The sequence below is a fragment of the Rhinatrema bivittatum genome, chromosome 12 (genome assembly GCF_901001135.1).
Source record: "Rhinatrema bivittatum chromosome 12, aRhiBiv1.1, whole genome shotgun sequence".
Taxonomy (NCBI): domain Eukaryota; kingdom Metazoa; phylum Chordata; class Amphibia; order Gymnophiona; family Rhinatrematidae; genus Rhinatrema; species Rhinatrema bivittatum.
In genome coordinates this window covers 86,409,267-86,436,962 of record NC_042626.1, presented here as the reverse complement: position 1 = coordinate 86,436,962, position 27,696 = coordinate 86,409,267, and positions in this window count along the sequence as shown.

Here is a 27,696-nt window from a genome sequence, read left to right as displayed (position 1 = left end):
AATGTCTTACATTTAACTTGCCAATGTTTATGTTAAAGAGTGGACCCTTGACCCGGCACAGAAGAACACCCACCTGAGGAACCGGGATGTCCTTCGTCACCGGAGGGTGGATATCCGGAGCAAGACCCCTCAGTACCTAGCAAGAGAAGGCAGACAGGTACAGGCCAGCGAGCCCAAGCCGGGTTCCACGCGAGGCAGGGGTCCGTGAAGATCAACTCCAATCCGGGTCCGGACAGATAGCAGGTGGCGCAAAGTAAAGTCCAATCCGGGTCGAGGCAGGCAGCGGGCAAACAGAGAAAAGTCCAATCCGGGTCGAGGCAGGCAGCAGGCAAACAGAGTCAAGTCCAATCCGGGTCGAGGCAGGCAGCGGACAACAGAGCAAAGTCCAATCCGGGTCGAGGCAGGCAGGCAGACAAACAGAGCAAAATCCAATCCGGGTCGAGGCAAGCAGCAGGCAAACAGGGTCAAGTCCGGTCCGGGTCTTGGCAGGCAGGTAGCAAGGCAAGGCAGCGTCAGGCACGGTCCGGGTCTCAGCAGGCAGGTAGCAAGGCAAGGCAGCGTCAGGCACGGTCCGGGTCTCAGCAGGCAGGTAGCAAGGCAAGGCAGCGTCAGGCACGGTCCGGGTCTCAGCAGGCAGGAAGCAAGGCAAGGCAGCGTCAGGCACGGTCCGGGTCGGTAGGCAGGTAGCAAGGCAAGGCAGAGTCAGGCACAGCAAAGTCACACCAGGGCACAGCAAAGCACGGGACCTATTGTGAAGGCGTCTGATGCCTGCACTGCACCGCTTAAATCTCCCTCCCTGCTGACGTCAATTTCCGGGGCCGGCCTCGTCCTCGCGATCCTGCCCCTTTAAGGGGCGGAGCTAGCCGCGTCGCACCCGATGCCGTCCCGCGACGGCAGGACGTCTGCACGCTGCGAGCCGTGCTCTGGGGGGCCGGAAGGATGGCGTGCCGACTTGCCGGCAGAAAAGAGGTAGGGAGGCCCGATCGCATGCGATCGCGATCAGGCCTCACAACAGTACCCCCCCTCTTACGCCCCCTCCTGGACGGGCCTGGCTTCTCCGGATGCTGCAGATGGAACTGGCGAAGGAGAGACTTATCCAAGATGTTGACCATCGGTTCCCATGAGTTTTCCTCCGGACCGAACCCATCCCAAGCGATCAAATACTCCCACCTCCGATGAAGGCGACGGATGTCCAGAACCTCCCGAACCTGGTAAATGGAGTCATCCGCAGAGGCCACAGGGGAAGGCGGGCACGGAGTAGCGTGAAAGGAGGACGAGATCAGAGGCTTGAGGAGCGACACGTGGAAGGAATTGTGGATCCGGAGAGTGGATGGGAGACGTAGCCGATAGGTGACAGGACCCAGACGTCTGCAGATAAAGAAGGGCCCTATGTAACGAGGGGCAAGTCGCATAGAGGGAACCCGGAGACGTAAATGACGGGTAGATAGCCAGACCCGATCCCCCGGGTTAAACTGAGGAGCAGGCCTGCGATGACGGTCCGCAGTACGTTTAGCGGTGGCAGCTGCGCGGTGAAGGCGAGCATTGGTAGTCATCCAAAGTTCATGGAGCTGCTGGGCGGACAACTGAGCAGCCGGGGAAGCCACGGACAGGGGAAGAGGCAGAGGAGGGCGAGGCTGCTTACCAAAAACAATCTGGAATGGGGACTGACCGGTGGCAGAGTGGACGTGGGAATTATGAGCAAACTCTGCCCACGGAAGGAGGAGAGCCCAGTCATCATGACGGTGATTCACAAAGAGGCGGAGAAACAACTTCAGACCCCGGTTGACCCGCTCCGCCTGTCCATTACCTTGCGGGTGAAAAGCAGTCGTGAAATCCAATTGGACCCCAAACTTTTTGCACAGCGCACTCCAATACTTGGCCGTGAATTGAGGACTCCTGTCCGAGGTAATATGGAGTGGAAGGCCATGTAGACGAAAAATGTGAGAGGAAAAAAGATCTGCCAGTTCAGGGGCAGAAGGCAGCTTGGCCAGGGGCACAAAATGGGCCATCTTGGAGAACCTATCGACCACCACCCAGACCACTCGGAACCCAGCGGAGAGAGGAAGGTCCACAATAAAGTCCGTAGAAATATGGGTCCACGGCTCCCGGGGGGGAGGAAGGGGTTGGAGGAGGCCCCAAGGTCGGCCAGGCAATGGCTTCTGCTGGGCGCATTTCGGGCAGGAAGCGACATAGGCTAGCACATCTTTCCTCATCTGCGGCCACCAGTAATAACGCTCAAGAAGGGCCCAAGTACCCGCTCGACCTGGATGTCCCGCGGACAGAGAATCATGCGCCCAAGCAAGCACTGTAGGATGCAGCCTGAGGGGTACAACCGTCTTGCCGGAGGGTATCGTCTCGGTGACTGCGAGCATCAACTTAGCAGGATCAATAATGTGAGTCAACGTGTCAGGTACATCTTCAACCTCAAAAGCCCGAGAGAGGGCGTCAGCCCGTCTATTTTTCGTTGCAGGCCGATACCGAAGAATAAAATCGAATCGAGAAAAAAACAGAGACCAGCGGGCCTGTCGGGGATTAAGGCGTTGCGCTCGGTTGATATATTCTAAATTTTTATGGTCCGTGTAGACCGTGATGGTATGTTGCGCCCCTTCCAACCACTGCCTCCACTCCTCAAATGCTAGTTTTATGGCCAAAAGTTCCTTATCCCCAATCCCATAGTTTTTTTCTGCAGGTGAGAATTTCCGGGAAAAGTAAGAACAAGGAAACAGTACTCCCCGGGCAGAATGTTGGCTGAGAACCGCACCAACTGCGATTTCTGAAGCGTCTACTTCTACCACAAACGGGCGGTTAGGGTCTGGATGATGAAGACAGGGTTCTTGTAGGAAGGCTTCTTTAATCTCCTGGAATGCTCGTATGGCCTCTTGGGACCATACTTTGGTGTCAGCCCCTTTCCTGGTAAGGGCGGTGATAGGCGCTATAATATGGGAATAATGTGGAATGAAATTCCGATAAAAATTGGAGAAACCAAGAAATCGTTGTATGGCTCGTAATCCTTTGGGTTGTGGCCAATCTTGAATACAGGCCACTTTTCCCGGATCCATCTGGAACCCGGTAGTGGATACGATGAATCCCAAAAAAGGTATTGACTGTCTTTCGAACAGGCATTTTTCCAATTTTACAAACAGTCCATTTTCTCTTAGTCGTTGGAGGACTTGACGAACATCCTTACGGTGGATCTCAAGATCTTTGGAGTAAATGAGGATATCATCCAGATAAACAATCACTTGCTTATATAGCATGTCCCGAAACACCTCGTTCATCAGGTTTTGAAAAACCGCAGGTGCATTGCATAGGCCAAAAGGCATTACCAGGTATTCATAGTGACCGCTACGAGTATTAAAAGCGGTTTTCCACTCATCTCCGGGTTTGATTCGTACCAGATTATAGGCACCTCGTAAATCCAGCTTTGAAAAGATCTTGGCGCCATGTAATTGGTCAAGCAGTTCAGGTATTAACGGCAAGGGGTAACGGTCCTTGCGAGTAATCGCGTTAAGTCCCCGGTAGTCAATGCAGGGTCTCAACCCTCCGTCTTTCTTTGGAACAAAGAAGAAACCAGCCCCGGCTGGGGATGTGGAAGGTCTAATAAATCCTCGTGCGAGGTTCTCCTTGATGTAATCGGCCATAGCCTGAGATTCAGGTCCAGACAGTGGATAAATCCTGCCTCTAGGTGGGATAGCGTTAGGAAGTAGGCTGATTGCACAATCGAATCTTCGATGGCAGGGTAAGATCTCCGCTTTCTCTTTAGAGAAGACGTCTGCGAAGTCGACGTATTGCTGTGGTAACTCCATCCTGGCAGTGGCTAACGATAACGCGGGTTGATGAGTCCAGTGAATACAAGTCTTTTGACATTCGGGTCCCCAAGCTGAAATTTGTAGGGTCTTCCAGTCAATGTGTGGAGAATGTCTTTGTAACCACGGTAGACCCAGTACCACTGGGTGGACAGTCTTTTCCAGAACAAAAAACGAAATCTCTTCCTTGTGAAGAATTCCGGTAATAAGAGATATGGGAGTAGTATTACATGTGACTTGTCCAGGTAGATTTTCACCTTGAATCGAAGAAATAAACAGTGGTGTTTTGCAGACCTGTGTAGGAATCTGAAGCTGACGGACGAGTTCGGCCAGAATAAAATTCCCCCCAGCTCCGGAGTCGATCAAGGCTTGGGTGGTGAAAGATCCATATCTTCCTTGTAGTGTCACAGGAACTATGAATTGAGGAGCTGGGTTGCCCCCTAGAGTCTGCTCCTCCGAGATCCCTAGGACCGGTAGTTTCCCGGACGCTCAGGACACTGCGCGAGAAGGTGTCCCTTGCTGCCACAGTATAGACATAGGCCCATCCTCCTTCGGCGTTGCTTTTCCTCCGGTGTAAGTCGGCTCCTACCAAGCTGCATGGGTTCTTCCTTCTGTTCCTTGGGAACCTCTGGAGTATCAGGAGTTAGGAGCGGTCGAGAGAAGTGAGGGGCCAATGGCGCAAAGCGACGAGGCGGTCTGGATTCCTTGGCCCGTTGTTGAATCCGTCTGTCAATGCGACCAGCCAAATCAATGAGTGCGTCGAGGTCCTCTGGAAGGTCTCGTCCAGCTAGTTCGTCTTTAATACGAGGGGACAACCCCTCCAGAAAGATGCCTCGAAGGCAATCCGAATGCCATCCTAATTCGGAGGCCAATGTGCGAAATTCGATGGCGAAGTCAGCTAGGGTATGAGAACCCTGGCGTAGATTAAGGAGTTCTGACGTAGCTGTAGCAAGTCTCCCAGGCTCATCAAATACCTTACGAAAGGTGGAAACGAATCTGGATAAATCGTTCAATATTGGATCACCTTTTTCCCAAAGGGGAGAAGCCCATGCCATGGCCTTCCCGTCAAGTAAGGAGATGATGAAAGAGGTTTTAGTCCGGTCGTTAGGAAATTGTTGTTCTTGTAATGAGAATCGAATGTAACATTGGTTGATGAATCCTCTACATCCCTTAGCTTCTCCAGAGAACCGAGGTGGTGCCGGTAAATGTGATACCGATACTGAGGCGCTAGGCGGAGGTGGTACCAGAGCTGCTGCTGCGGCCCCGCGTGAGGCATCTAATTGCCGTACAAGTCTATCCACGGTAGCATTTAAAGCCTCCAGACTTAGTTGTTGCTGCTGCTGCTGTTGTCGCTGCTGCATTAGCTGTTGGGCAAGCCCGGGAATAGCCTGAAGACCAGATAGATCCACCGGGTCCATGGCCTTCACAATCTGTTAAAGAGTGGACCCTTGACCCGGCACAGAAGAACACCCACCTGAGGAACCGGGATGTCCTTCGTCACCGGAGGGTGGATATCCGGAGCAAGACCCCTCAGTACCTAGCAAGAGAAGGCAGACAGGTACAGGCCAGCGAGCCCAAGCCGGGTTCCACGCGAGGCAGGGGTCCGTGAAGATCAACTCCAATCCGGGTCCGGACAGATAGCAGGTGGCGCAAAGTAAAGTCCAATCCGGGTCGAGGCAGGCAGCGGGCAAACAGAGAAAAGTCCAATCCGGGTCGAGGCAGGCAGCAGGCAAACAGAGTCAAGTCCAATCCGGGTCGAGGCAGGCAGCGGACAACAGAGCAAAGTCCAATTCGGGTCGAGGCAGGCAGGCAGACAAACAGAGCAAAATCCAATCCGGGTTGAGGCAAGCAGCAGGCAAACAGGGTCAAGTCCGGTCCGGGTCTCGGCAGGCAGGTAGCAAGGCAAGGCAGCGTCAGGCACGGTCCGGGTCTCAGCAGGCAGGTAGCAAGGCAAGGCAGCGTCAGGCACGGTCCGGGTCTCAGCAGGCAGGGAGCAAGGCAAGGCAGCGTCAGGCACGGTCCGGGTCTCAGCAGGCAGGTAGCAAGGCAAGGCAGCGTCAGGCACGGTCCGGGTCTCAGCAGGCAGGAAGCAAGGCAAGGCAGCGTCAGGCACGGTCCGGGTCGGTAGGCAGGTAGCAAGGCAAGGCAGAGTCAGGCACAGCAAAGTCACACCAGGGCACAGCAAAGCACGGGACCTATTGTGAAGGCGTCTGATGCCTGCACTGCACCGCTTAAATCTCCCTCCCTGCTGACGTCAATTTCCGGGGCCGGCCTCGTCCTCGCGATCCTGCCCCTTTAAGGGGCGGAGCTAGCCGCGTCGCACCCGATGCCGTCCCGCGACGGCAGGACGTCTGCACGCTGCGAGCCGTGCTCTGGGGGGCCGGAAGGATGGCGTGCCGACTTGCCGGCGGAAAAGAGGTAGGGAGGCCCGATCGCATGCGATCGCGATCGGGCCTCACAACAGTTTATGCTTTATCCTATTTTCTTCTGTTGGATCCTTCTTCCAATTTTTGAATGAAGATCTTTTGGCTAAAATAGCTTCTTTCACCTCCCCTTTTAACCATGCCGGTAATTGTTTTGCCTTCTTTCCACCTTTCTTAATGTGTGGAATACATCTGGACTGTGCTTCTAGAATGGTATTTTTTAACAATGACCACGCCTCTTGGACATTTTTTACTTTTGTAGCTGCTCCTTTCAGTTTTTTTCTAACAATTTTTCTCATTTTATCAAAGTTTCCCTTTTGAAAGTTTAGCACGAGAGCCTTGGATTTGCACACTGTTCCTTTTCCAGTCATTAAATCAAATTTGATCATATTATGATCACTATTGCCAAGCGGCCCCACCACCATTACCTCTCTCACCAAGTCCTGTGCTCCACTGAGAATTAGATCTAAAATTGCTCCCTCTCTTGTTGGTTCCTGAACCAATTGCTTCATAAAGCTATCATTTATTCCATGCAGGAACATTATCTCTCTAGCATGACCCGATGATATATTTACCCAGTCTATATAGGGGTAATTGATGTCTCCCATTATTACTGCACTACCAATTTGGTTAGCTTCCCTAATTTCTCTTAGCATTTCACTGTCTGTCTCACCATCTTGACCAGGTGGTGCATACTCCAGTGTCTGCGAGACCATAAGTTGTTTGCCAAACTGGAAAAGTGCTTGTTCAAATAGGAATCCCTTCCTTTCTTGGGCTTTATCGTCTCTACCACAGGATTCCACATGGACTCAGAGAAGGTCTTCAGCATCCAGGATTGGCCACAACCATCTGCATTTTGGGCCCTACAATGCTTCCTGGGATTTGCGAATTTCTACAGGCACTTTATTCCATAATACTCCCACCTGGTGGCACCCCTCACTGCATTCACCAAGAAGGGGGTCAACCCCAAACAATGGCCGCCTGAGGCAACTGCAGCTTTTAATGATTTGAAGCAGAGGTCGGGAAATTTTTTGGCTGAGAGAGCCATGAACACCACATATTTTAAAATGTAATTCCGTGAGAGCCATACTAACTACAACCCCCCACCCTCCTGACCCCCCCAAGACCTACCAAATTAATTTACTACAACCCCCCCACCCTCCTGACCCCCCCAAGACCTGCCAAAAGTCCCTGGTGGTCCAGCGGGGGTCCAGGGCTCGCAGACAAATCTTTAATAAAAAAGTAAAAATTTAACAAAACCCCCCACCCTCCTGACACTCCCAAGACCTCCAAAATTAATTTACTACAACCCCCCACCCTCCTGACCCCCCCCCCCAAGACCTGCCAAAAGTCCCTGGTGGTCGAGCGGGGGTCCAGGAGCGGTCCGGGAGCGATCTCCTGAACTTGGGCTGTCGGCTGCCAGTAGTCACAATGGCGCCGATGGCCCTTTGCCCTCACTATGTCACTGGGGTCAACCAATGGCGGCGGTAGCCCCTGTGACATAGTAAGGGCAAAGGGCCGTCAGCTGCTAGTAATCAAAATGGCATCGATTTCTGGTGAAGCGACAGACGATAAAATCTGGTGAAGCGACAGACGATATACCTACCTCTGCACATATGTTCCTGATTTATGGTTCCTGATTTATGGTTCACAGTTACATTTAATTGAGTTTATGAAAGTTCTCTTTTAATAGTTTTCCTGTATACTTGTGTTAATGTATTCTGCCTTGAGGCGACTGTTTTAATGTATTTCCGCCCTGGAGGCAACTGTTCAGTTCCTTGTAAACCGGTGCAATATGTATTCTTTACAGGAACATCGGTATATAAAAATTAAAAATAAATAAAATAAATAAAGGTTAGCAAGCTGTTCTGCTGTTCTCCTGAAAGGGGAAGGAGTAGCGATATGACATGACCTACTCCTCCAGAGGGGAGGAGTTAGCTATCTGTAGATCTATTAGCGAACTGCTGTTAGATGCTCCTATAGGAAAGGAGGTAACACTCTGATACCAATCTGTTAAGGAGTAGCAATCTGTTATGGATCAACTCTCCAAGGAAGAGGAGTTGGAAATCTTTTATAAGAACACTCTTCTGAGGAGAGGAGCTAACAATAGGTATATAGTACTTCGCTACTGAGATAGCATTCTATCATGCCTCCGCTACGGAGTAGCAATCTGTATATATAAGCTGCTGGCAAGTCTCAAGTCTCAAGTCTTAAGTCTTTTTAAAGCCCTAATGATGATTCACAAGGTGCTACACAACATCTCCTCCCTCAACCTAACCTTCCAACTGCAGCCACACATCTCTAATAGACCTATCAGAAGAGCGTACAGGACATGCTGCACACCCAGCCGGCCAAAACCTCACTAAGGAAACGCGCCCTCTCCACAGTGGGTCCTCCCCTTTGGAACTCGCTCCCACCGGACCTCCGCCAAGAACCCTGCCCTCTGGTATTCAAAAAGGAACTAAAAACATGGCTATTCAGCCAGGCATTCCCAGAGGGATAAGATCCGAAGAATGGTACGGCACAGACCTTCCTCCACCTATACCACTGTAAATAGGACATTGTAAATATGTTTTAATTGGTTCCAATCTCTTTAAGCAAACCTGTTTTAAATTGCTTCTCATTTGTTCACTGTTAGTCTAGTTTTAACATAAGATAGTATCAACCCTGTTCCATGTATCCGCCTCCGGGGGCGACAGTTCAGTTCTCTATAAACCGGTGCGATATGTATTCTATACAGGAACATCGGTATATAAAAATAATAAATAAATAAATAAATAAATAAGTAAGAGTAGTAGCTGTCTATATAATACTTCCGTGAGCGGAGTTAGTGGTCTGTAGTGGTTGGTTCCCACAGGGTGACAATAGTGAAAGGAATGACCAGTTTGAGGAAATGGTGAATCCCTGGGCCGATGGTAGATGACAGCGCCCCCAGGAGGAGATCCTGAGAGGAACCACTGGCTAGGCTAGAATATGAGATAAACACAATGGGGTAGATTTTATAATTTTGTGCGAGCACGTACTTTTGTTCATGCAGCAGACGCGAACAAGAGTAGGCGGGATTTCAATAGATACGCGCATAGCCGCGCGTATCCATTAAAATCCGGGATCGGCGCGCGCAAGGCTGCCGATTTTGGGCAGCCTGCGTGCACCGAGCCGCGCAGCCTACCTCCGTTCCCTCCCTTCCCATACTTAACCCACCCCCCCCGGACCTATCTAACCCCCCCCACCTTTATCGCTGGCTTTATGCCTGCCGGAGGTAGACGTAAATCTGCGCGCGCCAACAGGCTGCTGGCGCGCTATCACCCGACCCGGGGGCTGTTCCGGAGGGCGCGGCCATGCCCCTGGAACGCCCCGGGCCGAAACCACGCCCACGGTGCCGCCCCTGAAACGTCGCGTCACCTGCGCCATGCCTCCGAAACGCTGCGTCACGACCGCCTCATAGAAACATAGAAACATAGAAATGATGGCAGAAGAAGACCAAACGGCCCATCCAGTCTGCCCAGCAAGCTTCACACATTTTTTTTCCTCATACTTATCTGTTTCTCTTAGCTCTTTGGTTCTATTTCCCTTCCACCCCCACCATTGATGTAGAGAGCAGTGATGGAGCTGCATCCAAGTGAAATATCAAGCTTGATTAGTTAGGGGTAGTAACCACCGCAATAAGCAAGCTACACCCATGCTTATTTGTTTTACCCAGACTATGTTATTCAGCCCTTATTGGTTGTTTTTCTTCTCCCCTGCCGTTGAAACAGAGAGCTATGCTGGATATGCATGAAGTATCAGTTTTTCTTCTCCCCTGCCGTTGAAGCAGAGAGCTGTGCTGGATATGCGTGAAGTATCAGTTTTTCACGCATATCCAGCACAGCTCGATATGCATCATGCATATCAGTTTTTCACGCATATCAGCCTCGCCCCCCGGCACGCCTCTCCATGCAAGCCACGGGACTTATGCGCATCCCGGGGCTTGTGTGCGCCGCCGAGCCTATACAAAATAGGCTCGGCGCGCACAGGGGGGGTTTGGAGTAGGTTTTCGGGGGTACGCGCGTATCCTACGCATGTACCCCTTTGAAAATCTACCCCAATAGTTCTTTATTAGACTGGAAGCTGGACCACCAGAGGTGGCAGTAGTGAGTCGCTGTGTTCGGCAAGGCTGAAGTCCTTCTAATACTGGAATATAATCTCTGGGTCACTGAGCTGTAGAGAGAGACTAGAAGTAGTGAGTAGACAAGGTATACTGGAGTGGATACAAGATGGTACACTCATAATTGTAGATGTCTGCAATGGTCTCTATGCCACAGAGAGTCTTCAGTACATTCAGGAACAGGAGCCATAGGCGAGCACTGATTCCCACGAACAGTCTGTAATATGAACTCACAATTGCTGTATATGAAATGGCTTCTAGAGTAGAAGAGTGTCTGAAATAGATTCTAGGAACATGGGCCCTCATGGAGCGAGTACCGGTTCCTATCTGTAATCTTGCCAATGTAACTAGATCTCTGTACCTGTGATAACGTCTTAGATGGAAGGGAGTCTTCAGAGCAATAGGAATGTAGGTCCTCGTGGAGCGAGTACCGATTCCTATGTAATATAACTCACTGTGTTCATGTCCGCGATCGCTTCCAGGCAATGAGGAATCTTCCGAGTGTTCTGGCAATCTGAAATCAAGAAGAGAGAGTGGAGCCCCCGTGGAGCGGGTACTCCTGGTAAGTTTGAAAAGACCGAGCAGTGGAGAAGGCTTCCCCTCGCTGACTCAGATCGTTGTTGCAAGTATCGTGGTCTGCTGAAGCAAGTCCTGTTGGAGTTCCTTGCTAACTCGTTAGAGGTTAGCAAACAAAGACCTTTTAAAGTATAAATGGATGACGTCACTACGGGGGGATGCCCCCGAGGTTCGCGCCCTTGCTGGTACAAAGTCTGGAGTGTTCTTATACAAGATTGCCAACTCCTCTTCCTTGGAGAGTTGATCCATAACAGATTGCTACTCCTTAACAGATTGGTATCAGAGTGCTACCTCCTTTCTTATAGGAGCATCTAACAGCAGTTCGCTAACAGATCTACAGATAGCTAACTCCTCCCCTCTGGAGGAGCAGGTCATGTCATATTGCTACTCCTTCCCCTTTCAGGAGAACAGCAGAACAGCTTGCTAACTCCGCCCTCCTGGCAGGGTGAGCGACAGCAGATTACCAACTCCTCCCCTCTGGAGGAGGAAGGCGTATCAGACTGCTAACTCCTTCCCTCAGGAGGAGGAGAGCGGTACAGATTACTAACTCCAGTGAATCCGGCTGAAAATATGGAACACATTTAACTCCAGTGAATTCTGCTTTCAAGAAAAGACGCTGCACTCATTTGTTCCCAACACCAATATATTAGATACAACCTTTCGAGGGAGGAGGCCACTGCCATTAAAAATCTCTCCAATGATTTAACTATTGTAATAAAACCGGCGGACAAAGGGGTGGGATTGTCATCCAAGATAGATCTGATTATGAGGCCGAGGCCCTGAGACAACTTGGAGATTCGTCTTTCTATTTTCCCCTGCCCTCTGACCCCACTGGATCCTTACTCCAGGATATTAAATCTGTGGTCCAGTCCGCCCTAGATGCTCATATGATCACGACTAAAGAAGCCAAGTTTCTTATTTCAGCCCATCCGGTCATGCCCCTGTTTTACACCCTCCCAAAGATTCACAAAACTCTCGTGCACCCTCCGGGCCGTCCTATAGTGTCCGGCATTGGATCTTTACTCGAACCTTTGTCTCAGTTTGTAGATGTCTTTCTTAAGCCACTGGTACCCCAGATTAAATCCTATGTGCGGGACTCTTCTCATTTTATGACACTTTTGTCACAAATTGAGGTTCCCCAGTCTACAATTTTTCTCATCACGTTAGATGTGGTGTCACTCTATTCCAACATTCCTCAAAGTGAGGCTCTCACCGTTATTGAAAAAGTTTTGAACACACGTCCATTACCTCATAGAGTTTCCACATGTTTTCTGGTCCAACTTGCCGAAATTGCTTTGACGAAAAACTTTTTTCAATTTCAGGACATTACGTATCAACAGGTTAAGGGGACCGCCATGGGGGCCACTATGGCCCCTAGCTTAGCGTGCCTATACATGGATGAGTATGAAACAGTAAATATTTATCCATCTATCTGGTCTCAATTCATCCATGTATGGCTACGCTATATCGATGACATCTTTATCATCTGGACAGGTTCTGACATACAGTTCTTTTTGTTTTTCGATTGGGTCAACTCACTCAGTCCTCATATACAATTTGACTTTAGTATTCACTCCTCCAATATATCCTTTTTGGATATGTTGATCACTTGGAAGGGGGACGGTTTTGAGACCACCCTCTTTCGTAAGAAAACCGACCGGAACACCTTGCTGGCCTACAACAGTTGTCACCCGCGGGCACTCCGTGATAACATACCTACGGGGCAATTTCTACGGCTTCGCCGCCTTTGCTCCACACGGGAGGAATTTCTTGCTCAATCACAATGTATGTTTACCAGATTTGTTGAAAGGGGTTACCCAACACGAATTGTGTAAAGAGCTTTTAAACGTGCTTTATACACACACCGAGACTGGCTTTTCAGTACCCCTTTACACTGTGATGACGTTTGCTTTAATTGCATCCTTCCCTTTTCCATCGTAGGTAGGTCCATTGTTAATATGATTAAACGCCACTGGTCGGCCCTGTCACTAACTGACTTAATGCATGGTCCCCCACGCTTCACCTTTAAGAGAGCCACGAATTTGAGAGATCGCCTTGTGCACACATCGCTAGTGCCTGTACAAAATTCACCTCACTCTAGTGGCCAACACAACCCTTGCGGTCGATGTACAATGTGCAGCCATACTGAGTCCGAGACAGTTTTTAAACACCCTGCGTCAGGACGTGTGTTTAAATTACATTCTTTGTCAGACTGCTGTACAAAAGGAGTAATTTATGTCATCAAATGCCCCTGCCCATTGTTTTACGTGGGGAAAACCTCACGTATGATTAAGACACGAATCATAGAACATTGTTCTAATATTAGATTATCTAGGATTGATGAGCCCTTAGTGGCTCACTGGATACATGCCGGACACTCCATCGCTGACCTCTCCTTCCAGGTATTGGAGGTGGTCTCTCCCTCCCCGCGGGGAGGAGATTTCGCCTGCATGCTAGGTCGGAGGGAGCAGCGATGGATCTTTACTCTCAATTCAGTCTCTCCTCATGGTCTGAATAAAGATATAGAGTGGTACCAGTTCTATTAGTCATCCTGCTTTAGGTGTCAGTTTGATCACAGGTGTTCCTCTGTCATTTTCAGCCTCTCGCGAGAGCTCTCCTTTCGCGCCATTTTATGTTCTTTAAATTTGGGTGAAATCAGCGGGCGGTTGCGCTCCTGATGGTCTTGTATAAGGTATGTGAAGGATGTTTATAAGGTATATATAGCAGCCTTTGGTTCCGTTTTGTGATATACTTATATTATATTTCAGATTCTAAAACCATCCTGTCCCTCCCGATGCAGCCACCGCGAAACACGGGACCGTGTCGGGGGACTGTAAAATTACTTCTGTTATACTAATGGAGTTGCCACAGTGAATGTATTATGAATGTTCACAATAAAATACTATTTATTAATTAATTGAACGGAACTGCATTGTTCTACCTGCACCAGTGTTCCTATATCTTTGAATTTACCACATGGACTCCTCAGGTATTCCACAAAACATCTGAGATGATAGTCGTCTCTTGCCCCTGAGTCCTTCAGGGCAGAGTTCGAACCGTCACTGGTTCAGGGTTCATCGAGACTGGAGGAGAGTGAGTGGAGGAGATATTGCTGTATAGCCCAAGAACAGTCCTCCTGCAGGACTCAGGCTTGTCCGTTTTCCGGATGACTAGGGCAAACAGAAACATCATGGCCTGGCTGACTACAGTACATGCACAGGCCGTTCTTCCTTCCATATCTTCTCTCTTTAGACATCAAGTAACCACGGCCAGATTCCTTCGGTTCTTTCTTCTCCCCAGCAGGAGGTGCTGTTCCCCTTGTTAGTGCAAGAGCACTGGTTGGTTTTAATCCAGGTAACACCTTAGGCCGGAGTTCCTTCACCTTGTCTCGAAGCCACCAGTCAATCCGAGTGGCTAAGGATATCAATTTTTCTAGCGAGTCAGGTGTCTGACAAGCAGCCAGCTCATCTTTTCTGCGAGTGTCCAGGCCTCTGCAAAAGAGTGTCTTCAGACATCTGGGGTCCCAGCGCAGGTCTGCTGCTAGAGTTTTAAATTCAATGGCAAATTCCGCCAGGGATCTGTTGCCTTGCTTTAAGTCCACCAAACAAATCCAGCAACAGACATATGAGCAGGGTCATAAAAAATGGATTTAAACAAGTCCATAAATCCTTCTATGTCCTGCAAGAGGGTCCTTATGTTCCCACAAGATAGAAGCCCACGACAAGGCTCTCCCATCCAAATAGGACAGAATGTAGCTGGTCTTGGAGAGACTTGTGGGAAACATTGAAGGTTGTAGAGTGAAGTGTAAGCTGCATTGGTTCAGGAAGCCTCGAGTCTTCTGGAGTTCTCCAGAGAATCGAACAGGCACCGCCAGTGGAACAGCTGATTTTAAAGTTATCTCTGGTAACTGGTTTTCTTGTATAGAAGCAGTGCTTTGTGCCTTTTGTGTATGAAGCTGGTGAAAGGCTGCAGTAAGTTTCTCCAGGGTTTCTTGCTGTTCTGAAAGGCGTTGAGCCAGGCCCGGTATAGCCTGCAAGGCAGAAAGGTGAGCTGGTTCCATGGGCTACAAACATCCAATATCTTGAGCTGAATCCACAGGAGTACTGCTGCTCCAATTCTTCCGTTGAAGGCTGGCTTCAATTTTAGGCTTCTCCAATTCTTTTCTTGAAAGCAGAATTCACTGGAGTTAAATGTGTTCCATATTTTCAGCCGGATTCACTGGAGTTAGTAATCTGTACCGCTCTCCTCCTCCTGAGGGAAGGAGTTAGCAGTCTGATACGCCTTCCTCCTCCAGAGGGGAGGAGTTGGTAATCTGCTGTTGCTCACCCTGCCAGGAGGGCGGAGTTAGCAAGCTGTTCTGCTGTTCTCCTGAAAGGGGAAGGAGTAGCAATATGACATGACCTGCTCCTCCAGAGGGGAGGAGTTAGCTATCTGTAGATCTGTTAGCGAACTGCTGTTAGATGCTCCTATAAGAAAGGAGGTAGCACTCTGATACCAATCTGTTAAGGAGTAGCAATCTGTTATGGATCAACTCTCCAAGGAAGAGGAGTTGGCAATCTTGTATAAGAACACTCTTCTGAGGAGAGGAGCTAACAATAGGTATATAGTATTTTGCTACTGAGATAGCAATCTGTATATATAAACTGCTGGCAAGTCTCAAGTAAGAGTAGTAGCTGTCTATATAATACTTCCATGAGCGGAGTTAGTGGTCTGCAGTGGTTAGCTCCCACAGGGTGACAATAGTGAAAGGAATGACCACTTTGAGGAAAAGGGGAATCCCTGGGCCGATGGTAGATGACAGCGCCCCCAGGAGGAGATCCTGAGAGGAACCACAGGCTAGGCTAGAATATGAGATAAACACAATAGTTCTTTTTTAGACTGGAAGCTGGACCACCAGAGGTGGCAGTAGTGAGTCGCTGTGTTCGGCAAGGCTGAAGTCCTTCTAATACTGGAATATAATCTCTGGGGCGCTGAGCTGTAGAGAGAGACTAGAAGTAGTGAGTAGACAAGGTATACTGGATACAAGATGCTACACTCATAATTGTAGATGTCTGCAATGGTCTCTATGCCACAGAGAGTCTTCAGTACATTCAGGAACAGGAGCCGTAGGCGAGCACCGATTCCCACGAACAGTCTGTAATATGAACTCACAATTGCTGTATATTAGGGATGTGAATCGTGTGATCGATCGTCTTAATGATCGATTTTGGCTGAGGGGGGGGGGGAAATCTGATCGTCATAGTTTTTTTGGTTAAAAAATCGTTTTATCAGGGGAGGGGGGAGGGCGGGAAAACCGGCACACCAAAACAACCCTAAAACCCACCTCGACCCTTTAAAACAAATCCCCCACCCTCCCGAACCCCCTCAAAATGTTATAAATTACCTGGGGTCCAGTGGGGGGGTCCCGGCGCGATCTCCCGCTCTCGGGCCACGGCTGCATTAATAGAAATGGCGCCGGTGGCCTTTTGCCCTTAACCATGTGACAGGGCAAAGGTAGCGCCGGCGCCATTTTGGTTCCTGGCACCCGACGTCACGAGTGCAGGAGATTGCTCCCGGACCCCCGCTGGACCCCCAGGGACTTTTGGCCAGCTTGGGGGGCCTCCTGACCCCCACAAGACTTGCCAAAAGTCCAGCGGGGGTCTGCGAGCGACCTCCTGCACGCGGGCCGTATTGCCAATATTCAAAATGGCGCCGGCGCTACCTTTGCCCTCACTATGTCATACATGGCAATACGGCCCGCGTGCAGGAGGTTGCTCCCGGACCCCCGCTGGACTTTTGGCAAGTCTTGTGGGGGTCAGGAGGCCCCCCAAGCTGGCCAAAAGTCCCTGGGGGTCCAGCGGGGGTCCGGGAGCGATCTCCTGCACTCGTGACGTCGGGTGCCAGGAACCAAAATGGTGCCGGCGCTACCTTTGCCCTGTCACATGGGGCAAAGGGCCACCGGCGCCATTTCTATTAATGCAGCCGTGGCCCGAGAGCGGGAGATCGCGCCGGGAATCCCCCACTGGACCCCAGGTAATTTATAACATTTTGAGGGGGTTCGGGAGGGTGGGGGATTTGTTTTAAAGGGTCGAGGTGGGTTTTAGGGTTGTTTTGGTGTGCCAGTTTTCCCGCCCTCCCCCTCCCCCGATTTACGATTTTTTGACCATAAATCGGGGGAAGCTATTGTATCGCGGCTCTAACGATTTTTGAAGATTTAAAATATATCTGACGATTGTTTTAAATCGTCAAAAAACGATTCACATCCCTACTGTATATGAAATGGCTTCAAGAGTAGAAGAGTGGCTGTAATAGATTCTAGGAACATGGGCCCTCGTGGAGCGAGTACCGATTCCTATCTGTAATCTTGCCAATGTAACTCTAGATCTCTGTACCTGAAATAATGTCTTGGACGGAAGGGAGTCTTCAGAGCAATAGGAATGTAGTCCCTCGTGGAGTGAGTACCGATTCCTATGTATTAGAACTCACTGTGTTCACGTCCGCAATCGCTTCCAGGCAACAAGGAGTCTTCTGAGTGTTCTGGAAATCTGAAATCAAGAAGAGAGAGCGGAGCCCCTGTGGAGCGGGTACTCCTGGTAAGTTTGAAAAGACCGAGCAGTGGAGAAGGCTTCCCCTCGCTGACTCGGATCATTGTTGCAAGTATCGTGGACTGCCGAAGCAAGTCCTGTTGGAGTTCCTTGCTAACTCGTTAGAGGTTAGCTAACAAAGACCTTTTAAAGTACAAATGGATCACATCACTACGGGGGGACGCCCCCGAGGTTTGCGCCCTTGCTGGTACAAAGTCTGGAGCGCACGCGTGTGCCCTTACGTCATCGGGAACATGGCGGATCCGTAGCGTCAGGCCAGCCCAGGGTAACCGGGACCAAGAGGCGGAGAGAAGCCACGGCTGCAACTCTCTGACAGAACTGAAGGGAGTCCCATCCCAGGTAGAGAGGGCGGGGCGAGGGTCGAGAAGAGGCACGAACGCAATATGCAGCACATAGCTTCCGATGACAGAGCTCAGTTTATGGCAAATTTCTAGCGATCGCTGTGTAAGAAGTTCAGTGTCCATAAGAACATAAGAAAATGCCATACTGGGTCAGACCAAGGGTCCATCAAGCCCAGCATCCTGTTTCCAACAATCCAGGCCATAAGAACCTGGCAATTACCCAAAAACTAAGTCTATTTCATCTTACCATTGCTAATGGCAGTGGCTATTCTCTAAGTGAACAATAGCAGGTAATGGACTTCTCCTTCAAGAACTTATCCAATCCTTTTTTAAACACAGCTATACTAACTGCACTAACCACATCCTCTGGCAACAAATTCCAGAGTTTAATTGTGCGTTGAATAAAAAAGAACTTTCTCCGATTAGTTTTAAATGTGCCCCATGCTAACTTCATGGAGTGCCCCCTAGTCTTTCTACTATCCGAAAGAGTAAATAACCAATTCACATCTACCCGTTCTAGACCTCTCATGATTTTAAACACCTCTATCATATCCCCCCTTCAGTCGTCTCTTCTCCAAGCTGAAAATTCCAAACCTCTTTAGTCTTTCCTCATAGGGGAGCTGTTCCATTCCCCTTATCATTTTGGTAGCCCTTCTCGGTACCTTCTCCATCGCAATTATATCTTTTTTGAGATGCGGCGACCAGAATTGTACACAGTATTCAAGGTGCGGTCTCACCATGGAGCGATACAGAGGCATTATGACATTTTCCGTTTTATTCACCATTCCCTTTCTAATAATTCCCAACATTCTGTTTGCTTTTTTGACTGCCGCAGCACACTGTACCGACGATTTCAATGTGTTATCCACTATGACACCTAGATCTCTTTCTTGGGTTGTAGCACCTAATATGGAACCCAACATTGTGTAATTATAGCATGGGTTATTTTTCCCTATATGCATCACCTTGCACTTATCTACATTAAATTTCTTCTGCCAATTGAATGCCCAATTTTCCAGTCTCACAAGGTCTTCCTGCAATTTATCACAATCTGCTTGTGATTTAACTACTCTGAACAATTTTGTGTCATCTGCAAATTTGATTATCTCACTCGTCGTATTTCTTTCCAGATCATTTATAAATATACAAGCCGTTAAGCCCGTTAAAACGGGCTACATTAAAAAAAAAATTTCGGTCAGTTTTCGGACACTGCACCCGTCTACACTTCTTTTCCCTCACTCCCCCTTCCCCTCGCTCATTCACCTCAGTCACTCATCCTCCTCCCCCCCTCGGTCACTCACCCCCCCCCTTTCCCTGCTCCCACTCAAACTCCCTTCCCTCATTCTCGCCTCCCCCATCATTCTCTCTCCTACTCCCTCCACTTCCCTCACTCTCACCTCCCCTCTCATTCTCCCTCCCCTTCCCTCACTCTCCCCCCTCATTCTCCCTCCCCTTCCCTCACTCTCCCCTCCCCCTCATTCTCCCTCCCCTTCCCTCACTCTCCCCTCCCCCCTCATTCTCCCTCCCCTTCCCTCACTCTCCCCTCCCCCCTCATTCTCCCTCCCCTTCCTTCACCTCCCCCCTCATTCTCCCTCCCCTTCCCTCACTCTCACCTCCCCCCTCACTCTCACCTCCCCTTCCCTCACTCTCACCTCCCCTCTCACTCTCCCTCCCCTTCCCTCACTCTCACCTCCCCCCTCACTCTCACCTCCCCCCTCATTCTCCCTCCCCTTCCCTCACTTTCGCCTCCCCTTCCCTCACTCTCCCTCCGTCATTCCCCACCCACTCTCAATCCCCACCCCCTTACCTCTCCCTCTTATGCTCTTCAGCGTGGTCTGCTCATGGAGACGGGAGATCTCTGGGGATCCCTTCCCAGCACGCACCGCCGCCACACTGCCTCCCGATATCGCTGCTGCCGCCGCTCCTCCCCGCCATACCTCGGCCCACCTGACACTCGCATACCGCCGCCGATCCGCCGCTGCTGCTCCTCCCAGCGCCATCTTAGTTCCGCTCTGACCGACGTAGTCTCCCGCCTGCGCATGCGCGGTAGAGCTGCTCTCTACTGCGCATTTGCGGGCCGTCGGTCAGAGCCCATTTATAAGGTAGATTGAAAAGTAAGGGTCCCAATACAGATCCCTGAGGCACTCCACTGTCCACTCCCTTCCACTGAGAAAATGCCCATTTAATCCTACTCTCTGTTTCCTGTCGTTTAGCCAGTTTGCTATCCACGAAAGGACATCGCCACCTATCCCATGACTTTTTACTTTTCCTAGAAGCCTCTCATGAGGAACTTTGTCAAACGCCTTCTGAAAATCCAAGTATACTATATCTACCGGTTCACCTTTATCCACATGTTTATTAACTCCTTCAAAAAAGTGAAGCAGATTTGTGAGGCAAGACTTGCCCTGGGTAAAGCCATGCTGACTTTGTTCCATTAAACCATGTCTTTCTATATGTTCTGTGATTTTGATGTTTAGAACACTTTCCACTATTTTTCCTGGCACTGAAGTCAGGCTAACCGGTCTGTAGTTTCTCGGATCGCCCCTGGAGCCCTTTTTAAATATTGGGGTTACATTTGCTATCCTCCAGTCTTCAGGTACAATGGATGATTTTAATGATAAGTTACAAATTTTCACTAATTGGTCTGAAATTTCATTTTTTAGATCCTTCAGAACTCTGGGGTGTATACCATCCGGTCCAGGTGATTTACTACTCTTCAGTTTGTCAATCAGGCCTACCACATCTTCTAGGTTCACCGTGATTTGGTTCAGTCCATCTGAATCATTGCCCATGAAAACCTTCTCCATTACGGGTACCTCCCCAACATCCTCTTCAGTAAACACCGAAGCAAAGAAATCATTTAATCTTTCCACGATGGCCTTATCTTCTCTAAGTGCCCCTTTAACCTCTCGATCATCTAACGGTCCAACTGACTCCCTCACAGGCTTTCTGTGAGGGAGACGGATATATTTTAAAAAGTTTTTACTGTGAGTTTTTGCCTCTACAGCCAACATCTTTTCAAATTCTCTCTTAGCCTGTCTTATCAATGTCTTACATTTAACTTGCCAATGTTTATGCTTTACCCTATTTTCTTCTGTTGGATCCTTCTTCCAATTTTTGAATCAAGATCTTTTTGCTAAAATAGCTTCTTTCACCTCCCCTTTTAACCATGCCGGTAATTGTTTTGCCTTCTTTCCACCTTTCTTAATGTGTGGAATACATCTGGACTGTGCTTCTAGAATGGTATTTTTTAACAATGACCACGCCTCTTGGACATTTTTTACTTTTGTAGCTGTTCCTTTCAGTTTTTTTCTAACAATTTTTCTCATTTTATCAAAGTTTCCTTTTTGAAAGTTTAGCACGAGAGCCTTGGATTTGCACACTGTTCCTTTTCCAGTCATTAAATCAAATTTGATCATATTATGATCACTATTGCCAAGCGGCCCCACCACCATTACCTCTCTCACCAAGTCCTGTGCTCCACTGAGAATTAGATCTAAAAACGCTCCCTCTCTCGTCGGTTCCTGAACCAATTGCTCCATAAAGCTATCATTTATTCCATCCAGGAACTTTATCACTTTAGCGTGTCCCGATGATACATTTACCCAGTCAATATTGGGGTAATTGAAGTCTCCCATTATTACCGAACTACCAATTTGGTTAGCTTCCCTAATTTCTCTTAGCATTTCACTGTCAGTCTCACCATCTTGACCAGGTGGACGGTAGTATACTCCTATCACTATAGTCTTCCCCGACACACAAGGGATTTCCACCCATAAAGATTCAATTGTGCATTTAGTCTCATGCAGGATGTTTATCCTGTTGGACTCTATGCCATCCCGGACATAAAGTGCCACACCTCCTCCCGAGTGCTCCTCTCTGTCATTGCGATATAATTTGTACCCCGGTATAGCACTGTCCCATTGGTTATCCTCTTTCCACCATGTCTCTGAGATGCCAATTAAGTCTATGTCATCATTTGCTGCTATACATTCTAATTCTCCCATCTTACTTCTTAGACTTCTGGCATTAGCATACAAACATTTCAAAGTTTGTTTTTTGTTTGTATTTTCATTCTGCTTTTTAATTGATAGGGATAAGTTAGAATTTTTTAGCTCAGGTGAGTTTTTAGTTACAGGCACTTGGACTACTTTTCTAATTATTGGAACCTCACTTTTGGGATGCTCTAATTCTAATGCATCATTAGTATCCTTTAAAGATACCTCTCTCCGAACCATGCGCTGCTGAGCGACTGTCGGCTTTCCCCTTTGTTCTAGTTTAAAAGCTGCTCTATCTCCTTTTTAAAGGTTAGCGCCAGCAGTCTGGTTCCACCCTGGTTAAGTTGCAGCCCATCCCTTCGGAAGAAGTCCAACTCGACTTCACCACGGCATTCCATCCTCAGGGCAACGGACAGGCTGAACGCACCAATCAAACTTTAAAGACCTTTCTCCGTTCCTTCGTAAACAGTAGACAAGATGACTGGGCCTCACTGCTCCCTTGGGCAGAGTTTCTGCACAACTCTCACACCCACTCAGCAACCGTTTCTTCACTCTTCCAAGTATTCTATGACAAACAACCGGTCCTACCGCTTCCCACACCTCTCTTGGTGCCCTCTCCCATGGCTCATTTCGTCGCGCAACAACTGCTCTCCTTCTGGACCAGCACACAGAGTAATCTCCGGTGAGCGGCTGAAGAGGCAATGAAGGGGGCCAATAGACATCGGTGGCCCACACCCCTTTTTAACTCCAGGGACCAAGTATGGCTTAATACCTGCCATATCCGCTTCCGGGTGCCTTCAGTGAGGCTGGCTCCTCGATATATTGGTCCCTTCTCCATCATTGAACGAATTGGACCTGTCACATACTGTCTGAGACTGCCTTCTTCTCTGAAGATACACAATACGTTTCATGTATCTCTCTTGAAACCTCTAGTTTTGTTCTGGCCGCAGCGAAAGCCTCCAGAACCACAGGATGTGTCAGCGGAAGAGGAACAAATATACCAAGTGAGGGAGATTCTGGATGTAAGATGCCATCACAGAAGATGGGAATACTTAATTGCTTGGGAAGGCTTCAGACCCGATGAAAATACTTGGGAGCCCACCTCCAATATACTTGACAAAGCACTACTCTGGCAGTTCCACGCCGCCCATCCAGGAAAACCTGGACCTTCTAAGAGGGGGCGTAAAGGAGGGGGTACTATTAGGATTCCCGGCCACGTGAGACCGCAATTGGGTCTCTTGCCTGGGCGGGCAGGACGCCCGTTCCTGCTTCCCTCGTCTCCGCCACCCACTGCCAACACCAACTGCCGTGGCAGCGGCCTGCTCACACGCACCTCCACACGCTGCCGATGCCAAGCTCTGCGCCTGGGTCCCTAGGCGCGCATGCCTCTGCGCGCCTAGGGACCCAGGGACCATGGTGGGAAGGGCCAGTGGTGGGAGGGCTCCCTGCGGCTTGCAAACATGATGTCAGGTAGGGTGGGTATATATACCCTGCCCTGCTACCACCACTTCTCCTCAGCAACATGTCCTGCTCATTCTTGAGTGCAAGTTGTCTGTGTTCCTGATTCCTGCCTTGATTCCAGCGTTCCTGCCTTGCCTCCTGTTCCTGATTCCTGGTTCCAGCATTCCTATTCCTTGCCTCTAGTCCCTGCCTTACTTCTAGTCCCTACGGATTGATCTTCTGATTCTGACCCTGCTTCACCTAACTCTGCTTAACATCTGCATGCCTTGACTCTTGCCTGGTATCTCGTCTCTGCTTGATCTCCACTTGCCCTGACCTTCTGCCTGGCCTCCCGACTCTGCTTGTTCACTGCCTGTCCCGACCTCTGGCCTGTCCCTGTTTCTGCTTGTCCGCTGCCTGCCTTGACCCCTGGCTCATCTGACCCTGCTTAGCTTCGTCTTTTGGTTCCATGCCTTGAGAGACCCGCGCCTAAGTCCTGCCAGCCCCAGTACCCATGGGCTCAATCAGTGGGGAACGAGGGCTGGTATAGATGAAGGTCCAATTGGGTCTTCTTCTCCTGTACTACCTCCTAATGATGAGGACCAACAGGGGCCCTCTCCTGGTGGTAATGACAACCTCGTCTCGGCTCAAGGGTCCACCTCTCTAACAGGAACCTACGGGGCCTAACCTTGTCTGAATTAAACAGAGACTTCACCATTATGCCAACAACATGTTGGGAGAGGTTGGAACCAAAACTAAAACATTTTTGCCGTTCTTGAGCTCCCTTTCCCTGGCCTCCTTATTGCAGTATTTAAAGATTTTATTTATTTTTATTTGATTTATATTCTGCCTTTCAGCCACTTTTGCTGCTCTTGGTCTCTTGTAGCTTCTTCTGGGCTATTTGGTAAGCACAATTTAGCCTCTCTTTTAATTATGTGATATAACTACCACATTCATAACTTGTGGGGTTTTTTGCCTTCCCATAAACTCACTAACAGCCACATTCCTCATGATTGTTTTCCAAAGGGCGGTTCAAATGGAGAAAATCCAGTGGAGATCTGTGGCACGCCCCATACTGCAAACAGGAGAAAAGATATTAATTGATCCCAATTCTGCAGGTCCCCCTGAATACATTTCCTCAACATATCTTTCTGAGTCTGGTTAAATCATTCTACTAACCTATCCAACTGCAGATGGTAGGCAGCAGTTTTAAAATGCTGGATTCCAAAAGAAGCCCATACTTCTTGTAACAGCTGAGACATAAAATTTATCCCTCTGTCTGTCAGAATGGTTTGGGAAAACTCTACCTGGCAAAAAATCCTATTAGTTCCCTATTAGTACTTAGGGTACTGCCTAGGGCAGGGCTTCCCAAACCTGTCCTGGGGACCCCTCAGCCAGTCGGGTTTTCAGGATATCCACAATGAATACGCATGAGATAAATTTGCATATTCTGAGTTTCCATGGTATGCAAATATATCTCATGCATATTCATTGTGGATATCCTGAAAACCCTGGCCTAGGGGAATCTGATGGTGTTGCCTATTATTACCAAAATACATAGAAACATAGATACATGATGGCAAAAAAAGGTAGTATGGTGATCTTGGCCACTTCTCTCTATGGGGCTCTCTATGCGGCTTTTTTTTTTTTATACATTTGTTGATATTCTTTGACAGATGGGGGCAGGACATACAAAAATCTTTAACCACTCTGGCTAACCCTGGCCAATAGAACTGTGCTGTTAAGATGGTGGAATGTGTTTTTACTTCCCAGATGTCCAGCCATTGGGGAGTCATGTGTTAAAGATAACAGCATTCTCTAAAATATTCTGGAAACTATTAACTGTTTCCTTTCCTTACATTGTGATGTGGCCAGAATAATCTTATACAGCAACCTCAATTATTTCACAATATGAATACTCAACATAGTTTTATTGGTTTGACTTTCTTCCTTTAAATTTTGCTTTAATTCCTCAACCACCTTATTAGCCTTTGTTCCTCTCTGAAGTGAGGAAGTCTCTTTGTTATTTCATGCTCAAATCCTTTAGGTATTTGCTGTTCTTTTGCTGGGCTTCTCTCTCCCCCTTTCTGATACTTTCCTTTTCATTTTTCAGCCCTAGATTCGTCAGTCTTCCTGGTTCACTTATCACCTCTGTGTCTGAAAATGGAAAAATTTCCCACAAACTCCCTGCCTCTTATTTATTTATTTATTTATTTATTTATTTATTTAAAGCTTTTCTATACTGGCATTCATGATACAATCATATCATGCCGGTTTACATATAACAAGGGGTGCAATAACTTTGTTCTTTTAACCAGTGTCGAGGAAGTAAAAAGTTACAATATAACAAGGTTGTTGAAACTGGGAAGGAAGGAGACAGGGATAGACAAGAATTATATAATCTTTACAGAGGTAGATTATTTACATTGTGCCGTAATGTCCCTTAATGGAAATTAATTACATTGTACAGAAGTGTCTCTCAGTTGTGCAATAAGGTCTTTCCATGGGTATTACCGTAGGTTCTCTCCCTGCCGTAGGATCTCTCCGTGGCTATTAGACTCGGGAAAGGCTTGTTTAAATAGCCAAGTCTTGAGCCTTTTCTAAAAGTTAATAGGCAGGGCTCAAGTCTAAGATCCGGTGGTAAGGTATTCCAAAGAGCGGGGCCCGCTGTAGAAAAGGTCCGGTCTCTGAGAGCAATATGGTGTGTGGATTTAGTTGGGGGAACAGTCAGCAAACCTTTGTAGACTTCTCTGATGGGTCTGGATGATGTGTGTAGTCTGAGGGGGATTTGGAGGTTGAGAGGGGCTTGGGAGTGGATTGATTTATGGATGATGGTGAAGGACTTGTAGAGGACTCTGTAGTGTATTGGCAGCCAGTGCAGATTTATTAGAATGGGAGAGATGTGGTCTCTTCTTCTGGTATTAGTTAGGATTCTGGCTGCCGAATTCTGGAGTATCTGAAGTGGTTTGATGGATGAAGACGGGAGACCTAGCAAGATAGAGTTGCAATAATCTATCTTGGAGAATATTACGGATTGTAGAACTGTTCTGAAGTCCTGAAAGTGTAGGAGTGGTTTCATTCTTTTGATTACTTGCAGCTTGTAGAAGCCGTTCTTGGTTGTATTGTTAATAAATGTTTTTAGATTCAAGTGTTTGTCTATTATTACTCCTAGGTCTCTTGCTTGTGTTACCATGGTGTTAATTGGAGCAATTTGTGGGGGGTTGCTGTTGTCTGGGGTGATGAGGAGGAGTTCTGTTTTAGCCGAGTTTAGAATCAGGTTTAGGTTTGCGAGGAGTCCGTTGATCTCTTGGAGGCAGTTATCCCAGAATTTAAGCGTTTTTGTGATAGATTATTTGATGGGTATCAGAATTTGAACGTCGTCCGCGTATAAGTAATGTTTTAGTTGCAAGTTAGTTAACAGTTGACATAGAGGAAGAAGATATATGTTGAATAGTGTAGGGGATAGTGAGGAGCCTTGAGGAACTCCTAGTGAGGAATTGTAGTGGGGGGATTCTTTATTATTGATTTTAACTTTGTATCCTCTGTTACAGAGGAATGTTTTGAACCATGTGTGAGCGGAGCCTGTTATTCCTATATCCGAGAGGCGGTTGAGGAGGGTGGCATGGTTGACCGTGTTGAACGCTGCTGACAGGTCCAGTAGAATTAGAAGGAATGATTGTCCTTTGTCCAAGCCCATGATGAGGTGGTCTGTTAGCGATAGGAGTAGGGTTTCAGTGCTTAAATCCTTGCGAAATCCGTATTGTGTGGGGTGTAGTATTTGGTGATCTTCGAGGTAAGTGAAGAGTTGTGAATTGACCAATTTTTCCAGAATTTTTGCTACAAAAGGCAGGTTGGAGATAGGGCGGAAGTTGTTTGGGTTCTTGGGATTCAGATCTGGCTTCTTTAGTAGTGGTTTAAGATAGGGATGTGAATCGTTTTTTGACGATTTAAAATATCGTCCGATATATTTTAAATCATCAAAAATCGTTAGGGCCACGATACAATACCAATTTCCCTGATTTATCGTCAAAAAATCGTAAATCGGGGGAAGGGGGAGGGCAGGAAAACCGGCACACTAAAACACCCTAAAACCCACCCCCGACCCTTTAAATTAAATCCCCCACCCTCCCGAACCCCCCCCCCCCCCCCCCCCAAATGCCTTAAATTACCTGCGGGTCCAGCGGCACACTAAAACACGGCACACTAAAACCCCCTAAAACCCACCCCGACCCTTTAAATTAAATCCCCCACCCTCCGCACCCCCCCCCAAATGCCTTAAATTACCTGGGGGTCCGTAGCCTTAAATTCCCTCCGTAGCGGCGGTCCGTAGCTAAATCGGGGGAAGGGGGAGAGCAGGAAAAGCGGCACACTAAATCGTGTAGTC